This window comes from Mustela erminea, chromosome 4 (genome assembly GCF_009829155.1).
Source record: "Mustela erminea isolate mMusErm1 chromosome 4, mMusErm1.Pri, whole genome shotgun sequence".
NCBI lineage: Eukaryota > Metazoa > Chordata > Mammalia > Carnivora > Mustelidae > Mustela > Mustela erminea.
Window position 1 is genome coordinate 95458874 of NC_045617.1, and position 13736 is coordinate 95472609.

A 13736-nucleotide genomic window follows, 5' to 3' on the forward strand; every position below is an offset into this window, starting at 1 on the left:
TAACTGAGTGTATCATCTTCTTTCTGTTAGAGACCCAAATGATCCATTGACCATAGATTCCAAACTTAATTAGACAAAAGAAAAGCAATCATGTACCGGCAGCCTATCTTCAAAAATACAAAGATAATATGTGTGAAAGGCAGGGGTTTCACTCACAGAGAAGCATAAATAATTCAGAAATTACCATCCATTCCATAGCCGCAAACTGTGATTTATATTCTTTTGACTTTTCATACCAGTATCAATAGTATAGTGTTTCTTAACTGCTTTTATTTGAAGTCTGTTTAACTAAAAATAAAATAGTAATATAGTCTCCTGATGTTTACAGTACTCTCATTTTATCTCCAAAAGATGTATATCTTTGAATAGCAATTGAGAACACCAAAGCTATTTTCTTGAGGTTTTATTTCTTGTAGGCAACTCCTTCAATTTTTTTTTCCTTTTCATGTTATTCATTTCTCTTCCTCAGTAGGAAATCCTCAGTGTCATTTCTTTTTGAGAAATAATTTATCTCTAGTCTCTTGTCAGGACCCTTATCATCTATGGATTGAAATCCATGCCTCCCATAAATCAACCTATTTAAACTTCCTCTCATCTTCCTCTGCTTCTTCCTTCATTCTTTTTCTAATCTTACTCTCCCCATTGTCTTATCTCTTTTTGACTATTAATGGAACAAATATTCAGGACGTCCATAAAGTTATGTGTTAGGAACAATTTTGCCAAACTGATTTATTTTAGCCATTCAGTGTTCTCATGAGGCCAGACACACCTCAAAGTCTTGCTCACTAGATAGCAGCCCTATCAATAGAAACCTGGTAAATCCATTATATGCAATCTTTAATACCTAAAGTGATTTGTTTCTGTTCCTTTGGAAAATGAGGATAATCTGAGTCATTTTTTGGAAATGCAGGCAGGTTGACTGATTATAACCTGCCAAGAGGAAAATGTTGAAAGATCAAAAGTGGGTTAGTTCAGTGCCCTGACCTCTAGTCCAGGAAAAAGGAGAAACCTGGAGAAAGACTGGGAGCATCTAGAGATGTCATCCTTCCCTCTAAGGAGACAGACTTTTTAATACACTATTGGACAGTATCCATAGCATAAGTGCATGAGGCTCGCTTTTAAATGTAACAAATTCTAGTGCTTTAGAGTTCAAGGCTTTGCTGAAATGATTAGTCAGTTAAAACCATGGAAGAAATGAAAGAAGATATCATCTTGCATACCAGACTATTTGTAACAAAATGCTTTATTATACTCTCAAATTTAATCATGGACTCTGTAAAAAAGATTTTTACTTCTAAGTGATTTCTTATCCTGAGATTCCAAAGGAAACTTTTAATATTAAATGAAATATAACCTCTCAACTAAAGAAAGTCATATTCATAGCATTTAACTAATATTGCTTCTGGTTTTCTGAGTATAATTTGTAATATTCTCATCTAACCAAACTCAACTGTCCTCATCTTTCTAATTCCTATGCAACCTTAAAGAATACAACCCAAACCATATGGATCTTATTAATAGTACTTTGAGACTTTGGAGATGCACTAGAGAAATTAATAGAAGCAAAATTATCTTCATTTCATGCTGCAGACTCCCCTACTCTTGGCAGAATATCAAGATGGCAACCATCTCCTGGTTGGATACTAAAAATTCCTCTGTTGCCACACAGGCTGACATCCTCTCCCTACGTCCCTGTACCCTAAGCCCTGTTACTCTGTGATGGTTCCAACATGATGTGGACTAACATTGGCATGGTTTTGGTCTATGTAATAACTTACTCAAGATATTCATGTTATTTCTTTGATGCCTTTACTCCGCCATATGCCATTTTCCCCCCTTGCCATGTACTTTATCTGAAATGTCCTGATAGTATAATGGACTTGGTTATAAATTCACAAAATGGTCTCTCACTTCTTGAAGTGATAAAGGTACAATTCTTTTTATTCACTCTTCCAGCTCCCAAAGAGAAACTCCACTTCCCAAATCTATAAGAGATGGGTCAAAGAACAAATCACACTAGCTCTTTCAAAATGTCATTTTTTTTTAATTAATTTTTTATTTTTTATAAACATATATTTTTATCCCCAGGGGTACAGGTCTGTGAATCACCAGGTTTACACACTTCACAGCACTCACCAAAGCACATATCCTCCCCAATGTCCATAATCCCACCCTCTTCTCCCAAACCCCCTCCCCCCAGCAACCCTCAGTTTGTTTTGTGAGATTAAGAGTCACTTATGGTTTGTCTCCCTCCCAATCCCATCTTGTTTCATGTATTCTTCTCCTACCCACTTAAGCCCCCATGTTGCATGTCATTTTCTACTTATAATCATCAAGTCATTCTGGGCAGAGTTCTTCTCTACTCCATAGCTTCATGGTGATGACTAGGGAAAAAAAAATAAAGCTTTCAGAACCTAACCTACAGTAAATGTATAACAAATATTATTCATCATTATATATTATTATATTCATTGTTATAAACAATCAGCTTGTTGTAAGGACTAGAACACTGGATTTCAATCAAGATTTTAACTCTATTCCCTATGGAATTATATATATGTCACTTGACCTTTGTTTGGCCACCCTGGTCAAGCTTCATCTACATAAACCCCTTAATAGCACCCCCCTTCCAACCATTAAAGTCCAAATTTCTGTACAAGGTATGAAAGACCCTTAATATGAGCCTTGACTTTCTACTTCATACCACTGTGACGTACCACAACAACCCATCTCACACTCTAAACTATAAACCATTTGCTGATCCATGTTTGTGGTTCTGCACATGCCACCCTTCACTTGAAATGCCCTTAAACCTTACCTTTTCAAAATAAATTTTATTCATGAAGACTCAGGTAAAGTATTCTGTGGATCTCTCTCAAATTCTCCAATCACTTATTACTTCTAATATGCTCACATATAGTTCACACATGTTAATGTATAGTATATTAGCATATATTGGTATATTGTAGTATATACTAATATATATGTAGCTCTAGACTTGCTTATTTACTGTTTATATCCATACCACAATTAAAGTTTTCACTCAAGGACATATATTTTACCTGTTATCTCAACAACTGATAGTACTCTCAGCACAAAATCTGTCCTAATCATTAGTAGAAAAGTCAGCAGATGAACAAAATGCATTATTGTAGGCCACAAAACTCTCATTTATAAAATCAGAAAGCTATGGGTAATGATAATTTAGGTAAACTCTATGATTTCTTATTCATATGTAATTTTTGTTTAGACAGATAAATATTCCAATTTTAATTAGAATCTGTTTTATTCTACCTAAAGAAATTTATTACACAATATATTATTTTTTCCACATCCACTGTGTTATTACTTCAGAACAGATCATATTGAGAACAATTTTTATAAAGATGTCAGTTTAAATAATATGATTTGGAGAACTTCCATTTCAAAGTGGGATCAAGCAGTTTATAGCAAACCAATACTACTGCCAAGGACAACCAAAAACTCCAGATATAGCTTAAAGTCAGTTTCAAGGCACCATGTCTGCAGAAGTAGTAAGGAACACAGGGCCTAAATTTACAAAAAACTGGAGCCTCAGAGCAGTTATCAAATGGACAACCACCTTTTCCCCATGAGCATTTGCCAGTTCTGAAAAATGGAGTAGGGCCGGAAAATTCCGACTTTGCTTAGGAATAGGACTGCCTCTAAAAGACATAAAAACTAACAAAGTTTTGATGATCTTGGAAAGCCAGAATGACATAACTGTAGAGCTGAGAAACCTTAACATGTGGCAGGCTTCTCAAGAAATTTGCTGAATTACTCAGCTATGCAAAACAAGGGTTTAAAGAAATGGCCTCAAATAAACAAGAAAAAATTCTAAAAAGCAGAAGTAGAATTTTCCAGTCTCAGGGCACTAAGATAAAGACCTCCTGAGGAAATAAACACCAGTAAACACACAGATTATCAACTGGAGCCCCTGGAGGCCATGCCCTGGCAGGAATGGAATACACTTGGTGGAAGCATACAAAAAGGCAAGAAAAGGCACAGCCTAAAAACAAACAAACAAACAAACAAACAAAAACAATCCAACATCAGAACTAAACTCAGATACACCACGTTTTGGAATTATTAGATGGGGATTTTATTATCACTCTGGTTAGGACCTAACACTCTGTGTTAGGTCTCTAATGGAAAAGATAAACAGCAGCCAGTAACAGCTGGATAGTATCAGCAGAGAGAAACTTTATAAAAGAATAGAAAGGAAATGCTACAAATTAAAAACACTAACAGAAATGAAAAACACTTTGATGCACTCATCAGTAGACTGGACACAGCAAAGGAAAGAATCAGATAGCTTAAAGATATGTCAGTAGAAACTTCCCAGACTGATTATCACAGAGATTATATATCCATAACCAGCAACATCAGTTCACAGGCTCAGATAAAATGGGCTCAGGAAATGCACTGGATACAAGTTTAGTGATGGGGAAAAAAAATGAATAAAAAGCAAAATTGGTAAGAGGTGGTATGTCATTGTGGTTTTGAGAGCCTAGACATCTATCAACAGATGGATGGATAATGAAGATGTGGTATATATGTACAATGGAATACTACATTGAATTTCACATCTATGAAATTCCTACTGTCCCTTTGTCATTCTCAACATCATATACTAAGTCTAGATTTTTAAAATGCATGGTTAGCAGGAATGGATTCTTAGTTTTACCATATGAAATGTCAATCTACCTACATGGCTGTGAAATTCAAGAGTATCTTGGCTATTTTAGAAAAAGGTATTGAAAACTTACCGAACATATTTAGTTTTATCAATCCTTCACGCACACCAGGAGTGCCTAGATGACTTCTTTCCAATGCAAAGGGCTTGACATGTTTAATATTACTAGGACAACTCTATTGGGAGCTTAGGAGAAGCTAGCAGGACACTGCCTTGGTACCACCCACTTTCAAAACATATTCAGCTCCTCCTATAGACAGAAACATAGTTCTAATTGTGACCACAGCTTTTTCTTTCCTGTGGCTGAATGGAAGATCCCTGGATCTGAAATACATTTTTTACAACCTTTAGTTGGATTCAATGCACCACCTTCTAATGATAATACTATATATTTTAAAATTATTTACTATCTAGAGACAATATTTCTGTTTCTTTTGACCCAAGGTCATAAAGAGTTTCCATTATCCATCATTATTTTATGTCACTTAATATGGTCTATATATTATATTCTGTAATATAAATATTAACAGATAAAATATAAACAGAGATCAGTCCTTGTCCAGAGGGTTCAAAATCTACTGGAGAAAATAGAGATATGCACAAATAATGCTAATATTGGATATAAATTTGCTAGAGTGATAGATCAAGAATGCAGGGTTTATTTTCCACAGATTCTCTTATTTCCTTCATTTCAATATTGACTACCCTTGATGGCACCAAACTTAGTTTTACATTTCAAATTTCCTTGGTTATTTCAGCACCAAAAATTAACATAAAATGACAATAAATAAAAATCAAGTGGCACTTTCATTACTTTACTTCTTAACCAGACTAGTTAATCTTCATTCCCATAAAAATATTACCAAAAGGGAGGGTTTCCCGTATACATCACTTTAAAGTTTCAGGAATAATTGTAATTAGAGAAATGTTGTTATCTCCTAAGCACAGTCATTTCAACTCTACCAGAGAGTCTTAGCATTGGTTTGCTTAATAAATGCAATGCTTAACAGATGTGCAAATTAATTGAGTGAATTTAATTCATATGTATATGTTATAACAATAAGACTTCAGAGTGATAAATGCAATTAACAAGAGCATACCAACAAGGCATGGAGTATCCTGTAATTTCTGTCCATTTTTTATTATTACCCGTAAAAAACACCTCAAAGTTTATTATCTCAAATTTGCATGAAACTACGTGATTATAATTAGGAGTTCAATGGCTTCTCCATTTGTCCATTAAACAAAATCTCATGGGCCTTGTTGAACGAGGCATGCTTTGAGAATTGCTTTCTTGAGAAAAATAATAGGCTGAGCAGATTTGTATATCAAAAATTTCCAGAAAATGCACTCAAGCATGCACAAAAAGAAAATAAAATACAATAAAAATTTAAAATATGGTTTTTAACTTCACTAATTATTAATTGCCACTTATAAGTAGTATGTTCTGTCCTTTGATAAATATGAGGGCTAGTTTCAAAAGAAATCTGAACTCAGCCAAACATGTGCAATGAATAACATTTGAGTCAATGGATAAAATTTATAAAACTGGAAAATTTACAAGAGAAATATTCAAGGCTGAAAGTCAGCTATAGGACAAGGGCCTTACTGAAAATTCATGACTAGTTTTTGGAAATGTATGCAATCTTCTCTCATAAATCATTCTAGGTTTCAAATGCTTGTGTTTCTAAGCATTTGGTTGGCCTTTTCCCATACTCAGATGCTGCCATTTCTGCCATAATGACATTGCTGTTAGGCTAAGGGCAAAGGGTCAAAGAAAGGACAGATTGGTAGGCAAATATTTTAGAAAGTACATAGCTAGATATCATAGCTGAGAAGCAAAGAAGTAAAAATGACCTCTTTAAGGGCATACATACATAAAAATATATGTATAACTAATAAATGAAAACGTAAAACTACTAATCTTAATCCAACACCTATGTGATAGTCTCCTACAAAATGGATCCAAATAATGCCTGCCTCTTCATAGTCATATCCTTGTATAATCCTTGTCCACATTGTACCATCGTTGTTCTGTGTGACCAATAGCACATGGAAGAATTGATGATATATCCCTTCTGATATTAGGCTACAAAAGACATCATCGCTTCCATCTAGGTTCTTCTATATCCTAGATCATTTGCTTTGGAGGAAGCAGGATATCACATTATGAGGAGCCCAGTGGAGAGGCCCATGTTGTGAAGAACTATAAGGGATCTTAAAAGATGATCCTCTAAGAGCTACTTATAAAAATCACTCAAATCTTGTTTTTTTTTTTTAAAGATTTTATTTATTTATTTGACAGAGAGAGATCACAAGTAGGCAGAGAGGCAGGCAGAGAGAGAGGAAGGAAAGCAGGCTCCCTGCTGAGCAGAGAGCCCGATGTGGGACTCAATCCCAGGACCCTGAGACCATGACCTGAGCCGAAGGCAGCGGCTAAACCCACTGAGCCACCCAGGCGCCCAAAAATCACTCAAATCTTAAATAGGTAAAAATATAACAGTACATGTGAAAGTTCTCTATGCTGAGAATTACAGAACACTGAAGAGAAAAATCAAAGTAGATCTAAGTAAAGACATATAATATTCATTGAATGGAAATCTCAATATTATGATGTCAAGTATTGCCACATTGATCTATAGATTCAATATAATCTCAATCAATATCCTGCTAGAATTCTTTGTAGATATCTACAAGCTGATTCTAAAATATTTGGATAAGAAAAAGAACTTCAATACCAAAAGAATTCGTTAGAAAAAGAATGCAGCTGGAAGACTAACATTACATAATTCCAATACATACTATAAAGCTTCAGCCATTGAGACAGTATGGTATCATGGAAAGACAGACATAGAGGAATGGAACCAAACAGATGGTCTAAAATGGACCACATGAATATGGTCAAATTACTGTCAAATTGACAAGGTTACAAAAGCAGTTCAACAGAGAAAGAATAATCTTTTCAACCAGTGGTATGGAAACAACGTACATCCTTAAGAATAAGAAGAAAAATGACCTCAATTTATACCTAAAAACTTGTACAAAAATTAACTTAAATCATAGACTTAAGTATAAAACATAGAAATACAAAACTTTTAGAAAAAATATTAAAAAATCCTTATGACTTTGGATTATGCAAGGTATCCTTAAATACAACAAATCACAATCCATAAAAGAAAAAGTTGGTAAGGAGAATTAAAAAAAAAAAAACTCCTTTTGTTCTGTGAAAAACACTGTTAAGAGCAAAGAAAAGACAAGATTCATAGAAAAATATGTGCAAATCACTTACCTTACAAAACATTTTTATCCAGAATACATAGAGAATTTTCAAAACATGAGAAAACAAATAGTCCATTTTTTAAATGAGCAATATCTAATGCCACTTCAGAAAGGGAGATATATTGATGTTAATAAACACATAAAAAGATGTTCAACATCATTAGTTATGAAGGAAACGAAAATTAACATCAAAATGAGATACCACTATGCATATATTAAAATGCCTAAAATTTAAAAAATGATAATAACAAGTTCTGGTGAGAATGAAAGGAAACAAACCCTCAGACATTGTTGATGGGAATAAAAAATGGAATATCCACTTTGAAAAATAGTTTGGCAGTTTCTGATGAACTTAAAGAAGGAAGTTTAGAACATCTTACCTACTTGAATGGTGAAAGTGAAAAAAAGGAAAATATAAGGAAAACTGAGAAATTAAAAACTCTAAAATGTTCAGTCACAAGGTATTACTAAGATGTAGCAAGATGGAATGGCCTACCCTAGAGGCCCCCTTTTGCAATCTCTGCCCTTGCTGATGCTCTCTATGCCTAAGGTTTATGTCCCAAGGTAATATAAGCCACCCAAGAGTGTTATAAGATCCAAATTAATTAATAAATTGTAAATACATTAGTAGGGCTTTAGAATTAAATGTAGACTTATGATACTTCTATGATCATACTGAAGAAGTTGAAATTGGCTTTCCTATAATGTAAAAAGAGCTCTCTACAGTAAGAAAATTATTTCTTTTAAAATGTACCAGTATGTTCAATGGATATGCACTTTGTTTTCTCCAAAAGTATTGCCTAAATATCCACATCAGCAGAGAAAATTTAAAATTGGCCACCAAAAGGACATTATAGTATTGAAATGAATTGGATGGAATAATCATTTTGTATGAAATTACTACAGAACAAGGAGGAAAAAAAAAATTCCTTCACTCCCTAACAATTCTAGATAAAATCATTCCTGCTCTTTTACTTTAGTTTTTAGACCTTTCTGTGGACATTAATGTGCACAGTGTTAAAACTAAGAAGCTGTGTGTGTTATAAAGAAATTCACTAAGATATTGTATGGACAAGTATTTTTTATATCATGTAATTATTTAGCTATATTCAACCCCACAGTGTGTTTCTACTTACTAAGTTTGTTAGTTTGGTGCATGTTTCTGTGTGTGCGTGTGTGTGTGCGTGTATGTGTGTGTGTGTGTGTGTGTGTGTGTGTGTGTGTATGTTTAAAAGCACCTTTAGGGGCACCTGGGTGGCTCAGTGGGTTAAAGCCTCTGCCTTTGGCTCAGGTCATGATCCCAGTGTTCTGGGATCCAGCCTACCATGAGGCTTTCTGCTCAGCAGGGAGCCTGTTTCCTCCTCTCTCTGCCTGCCTCTATGCCTACTTGTGATCTCTGTCTGTCAAATAAATAAAATCTTTAAAAAAATAAATAAATAAAGGTACCTTTACTCATGGCACCTCTTCTGAGAAAAAAACTAACCAACTGGATAATCTGCAAGATATGAAACTGAAATGGGATATCTTACACCTCAATCTACTTATTATGGAGATAAAACAAATTTGTTACATTTAGCCTATAGAATAAAATGTAATAAAAACTGAAATAATAGAAATAGAGTGCATAAATTGGATGAGAAGAAAGAAATGTAGTTCTTATAGTTCATTTGTTTGTTTCAAGACTTATTTATTTTAGAGAGAGAAAAAGGGGGCGTGCAAGCAGAGGAGGGGCAGAGGGAGAGATGAGAGTCTCAAACAGACCGCAGTGTGGGCTCAATCTCATGACCCGGAGATCATGATCTGAGCCAAAAGCAAGAGTCAGTTGCTCAACTGACTAAGCCAGCAGGCACCCCCAAACAACATAGCTAGGAAAAGAAATTATTGTATAAAATTAGTAAAGAGAAAACTTCATTAAATCTTAATAGCTTTCTTTTTTTTTTAAGATTTTATTTATTTATTTGACAGACAAAGATCACAAGTAGGCAGAGAGGCAGGCAGAGGGAGAAGGAGAAGCAGGCTCCCTGCTGAGCAGAGAGCCCGATGCGATGCTCAATCCCAGGACCCTGAGATCATGACCTGAGCTGAAGGCAGAGGCTTAACCCACTGAGCCACCCAGGTGCCCCATAAATCTTAATAACTTTCTAACAAAATTTATGAATAAGCAACATATCTGTAAAGAAATCTAAATATTATAACAGAAAACATAAAAATACATTGGACAATAATTAGAGATGAATCATGAAGATAAATCTTACCTTCAATTTCTAGATTTTTGGTAACTTCTCTTCATCTAGAAAACTAAGCTACAACCTTTCCTTATCAGTATTTAAATTAACATATGTTCTTGATTTTAGCTTTAATATAAATTAAAAATTTCCTCCCAAAATGTCTTTAATTTTTTCTTAGCTAACAGATAAAACTAATATTTCATTCATTTCATATTGAGAAATAGCTATCTTTTTTTAAAGATTTTATTTATTGATTCGTCTGTGTGTGAGAGAGAGCATGCCCAAGTGGGGAGAGGAGCAGAGAGAGAGAGAAAATCCCAAGACTCTGTGCTGAGTGTGCAAGCCAATGCTGGCCCAACATGGGTCCAGTGCGGGGCTCGATCACACAATCAGGAGATCATGACCCCAGTCGAAACCAAGAGTCAGACACTTAGTCAACTAAGCTATCCAGGCACCTCAAGAAATAGCTATTTCTTATGGATAAGTTAGTTTCTTGATTTTAAGATTGTTCTCATTTATTTAATACTAAGTTCAAAATTAATCTACAATATAATACAAATAAAGATGAATTCTAATTAAAAAGCAAATTCAACAAGTTCTTCAACACTAATTTTTCATTACAATCCCCAAGCCAGAATTCACACATGTAATACTATAAAATGGTTTGACTCACGACATTAAAGTAAAACCATACTTCAATGTACAAAAAAGATGATAATAACCCTACTTAAAAATAGCAAATATCAAAACTTCTAAGTATTTAGACTATAAGTAAAAGTTTCAATTATTTTACCCCATACACATTTAGTTTAGGTCCATATTCTACTCTTAATATTGCCACCAAGTCCCTCAATCTTTTAACATATGCTATGTGTGTTTTTGTTGTTATAGGCAATATAAAGAAATAGTATATAAAGAAATAGTATATTTGATTTTCACCCCAAGGAAGTTTACAATCTGTTTGTAAGCTAGACCTGCATGTGAAAAATCAAATATCAAGAGTGGAATTGACATTTGAAAATAGTGAAGGTAGTTCTTAATTGCTAAATAAATGATACAGAAACAAACACATTTGAGTTTAGAAAGGTCCATCAAGCTGGACTGTTATAGGGGCATCTGCTTGAGGATTATGTTGTATGCTAAGAATATAAGAAGAGCTTCCAATATTCCAGGAACTTCCAGTCTAGTCCATGGACAGGCAAAATGTAACCGCAAAATAATGCGAGCAGAGTCTAAAAGTATATGTGAGATTTAAATATATACACAAAAGAGAGAGAAGCATTGCAAGTGCAAGGAACTATTTGGTGGACAGCAGTTTTTTGTACATCAACTATGGGTTAGGCACTTTACATATATTACTTTACCCCAAAACAATACTACAAAGTCATTATTACTATTATTATCCCCATTTTCTAATACAGGGACAAATTTTGAAAAGTTAAAGAACTTGCACCAAATCATTCAGTCAGTAAATAACAGATTTATCATTTGAGCCTACTTGGTCACAAATCTCCTGTCACTGATGCAAACATTAAGAAAGGAGTCCTTCGCATGTTTTATGTGAGCAGTAAGTCTGTGCTCACCTCTGATTTAGGTATAGATCTATAACCAAATAAAATCCTAAACTCCTTCATATATTACTTCTGTATCAAGTTTTGTGTTTGTTTGCTTGCTTGTTTGTTTGTTTGCCAGGACATATAACAAACTACCAAAAAATAAGCAGATTAGAACATAGATTTATTATCTTAGAGTTTCTGTGAGTTTCTGTGAGTCAGGAGTTTGGGGATGGCTTAACGGTGTGTCTTCTGCTGAGGATCTCACTGGCTGCAATCAAGGTATCATTCTCATTTGAGGCTAGGGGTCCTTATCCAAGCACATGAAGTTGTTGGTAGAATTCAGTTTCTTATAATTATAGTGCAGAGGCTCTCTGCTTCTAGAGGTGATCATCAGTTCCTTTCCATGTGGCACTCTCCACAATAGTTCATATCTTAGCTTCATGCTTTTTCAAGGCAAGTAGAATAGTTGGTTGCTCAGAGAAGTCCAATTCTCAGTCTTAAGGGCTTTCCCTGATTTCATCTGATAATCTCCCTCTTGATTATTTCTAATTCACTGACTTAGTAACATATGCAAAATCTCTTCACCTTTGTCATGTAACATAATTTAGTCAAGGGGGTAACATCTCTTGACTTTTGTCATATTTCGTTGATCAGCAGCAAGTCACACTTCTTGCCCCACAGATTATAAAAGGGCATGCACACCAGAAAGCAAGGATAATGCAGGGTGATCTTAAGGTCTATCATACACACTTCCATTCACATTATGTGTGTGTCCCTTCAACTTTCCTCTTTACATTAAATATAGGAAGAAGAGCAATTAAGAGCAATTTGGGGGTACTTGCCTGTAACCTCTAGCTAGAGATCAGGTTTAAGAGAAAGAAAAATGAAGCATTTTAAGTATCAAATTTTGAATGCATAGCTTCCATCAAAAATTACTATAAAATTTGGGTCCATAACCACTTCTTTGTGAAACTCTAGCTTGACATTAGGTCTGATGGAAGAAAATAAGAACATTTGGTAAGGGCAGATGCCAAGTGATAACTGTGTCTTAATTCTTAAACATGAGATTTGAGCAGTAATGAGACACCAGACACCATCTTATGAAGTTCTGGTCAAGTACCAGTAGTAGCATATGAACAGAGCATCATTTGGACCCCAGAAGTTTGGAACACAGCCAGACTCAGTGCTATGTGGGGTGCAGAAACAGTAATGGTAGAAAACAGTCTAAATGCCCTATATCTATTAAGAGAGATAACAAGTGGGTAGCCATTCTCTAGATGACTTGTTTTAGTAAATCTCTGTGGGAGAGAAATTTGTAAAGGTTGCTTAGTTTGGGGAAAAAAATACATGTAATGGACAATTGAGTCATATGAAGCTCATATGTTTTGTATATCTCTGGTTGGACTAATAAGGAACCCTAGAGGGGATTTTTCAACATTCACTGGCTCACTGCATGTTTATTACTACAGCTTAAGGGAAGCCAAACAAACCAATGAGCCACTACAGTCATGATCTGAAATCTTTGTTTCATGGCAACCCATAGACCTCATTCTAAAATGAACATCAAAATTCCATCTGAGCCTAAAGAGACTGCATCCTGAGATCAAACAAAACTAGGTCAACAGATGTGTGACATGCGCAGCTTGATCATTATTTTAGACCGAACGACACCTATTTTGTTCCATATGCATATCATTTCTTTGCTTTGATAAGTATCTCCAATTCACACAGCAGAGATGTTGTAGACTTTTACTTTCAACAACTCCGACGAGTTCACTCTGTAGGTATAAGGAAAGCTGGCATTCATCAGGATCAGACATGTTACTTAGGAAGCCAAATGTACCGGGGATTCCAAGTCTTCCTCATGGAGTACATAAGCTAGAGGAGTTACTGCAATAACTCTAGACTACCTATCAGACTGGAATACACCCATAAAGTTCAATTTCTCTCTCTAGCCTT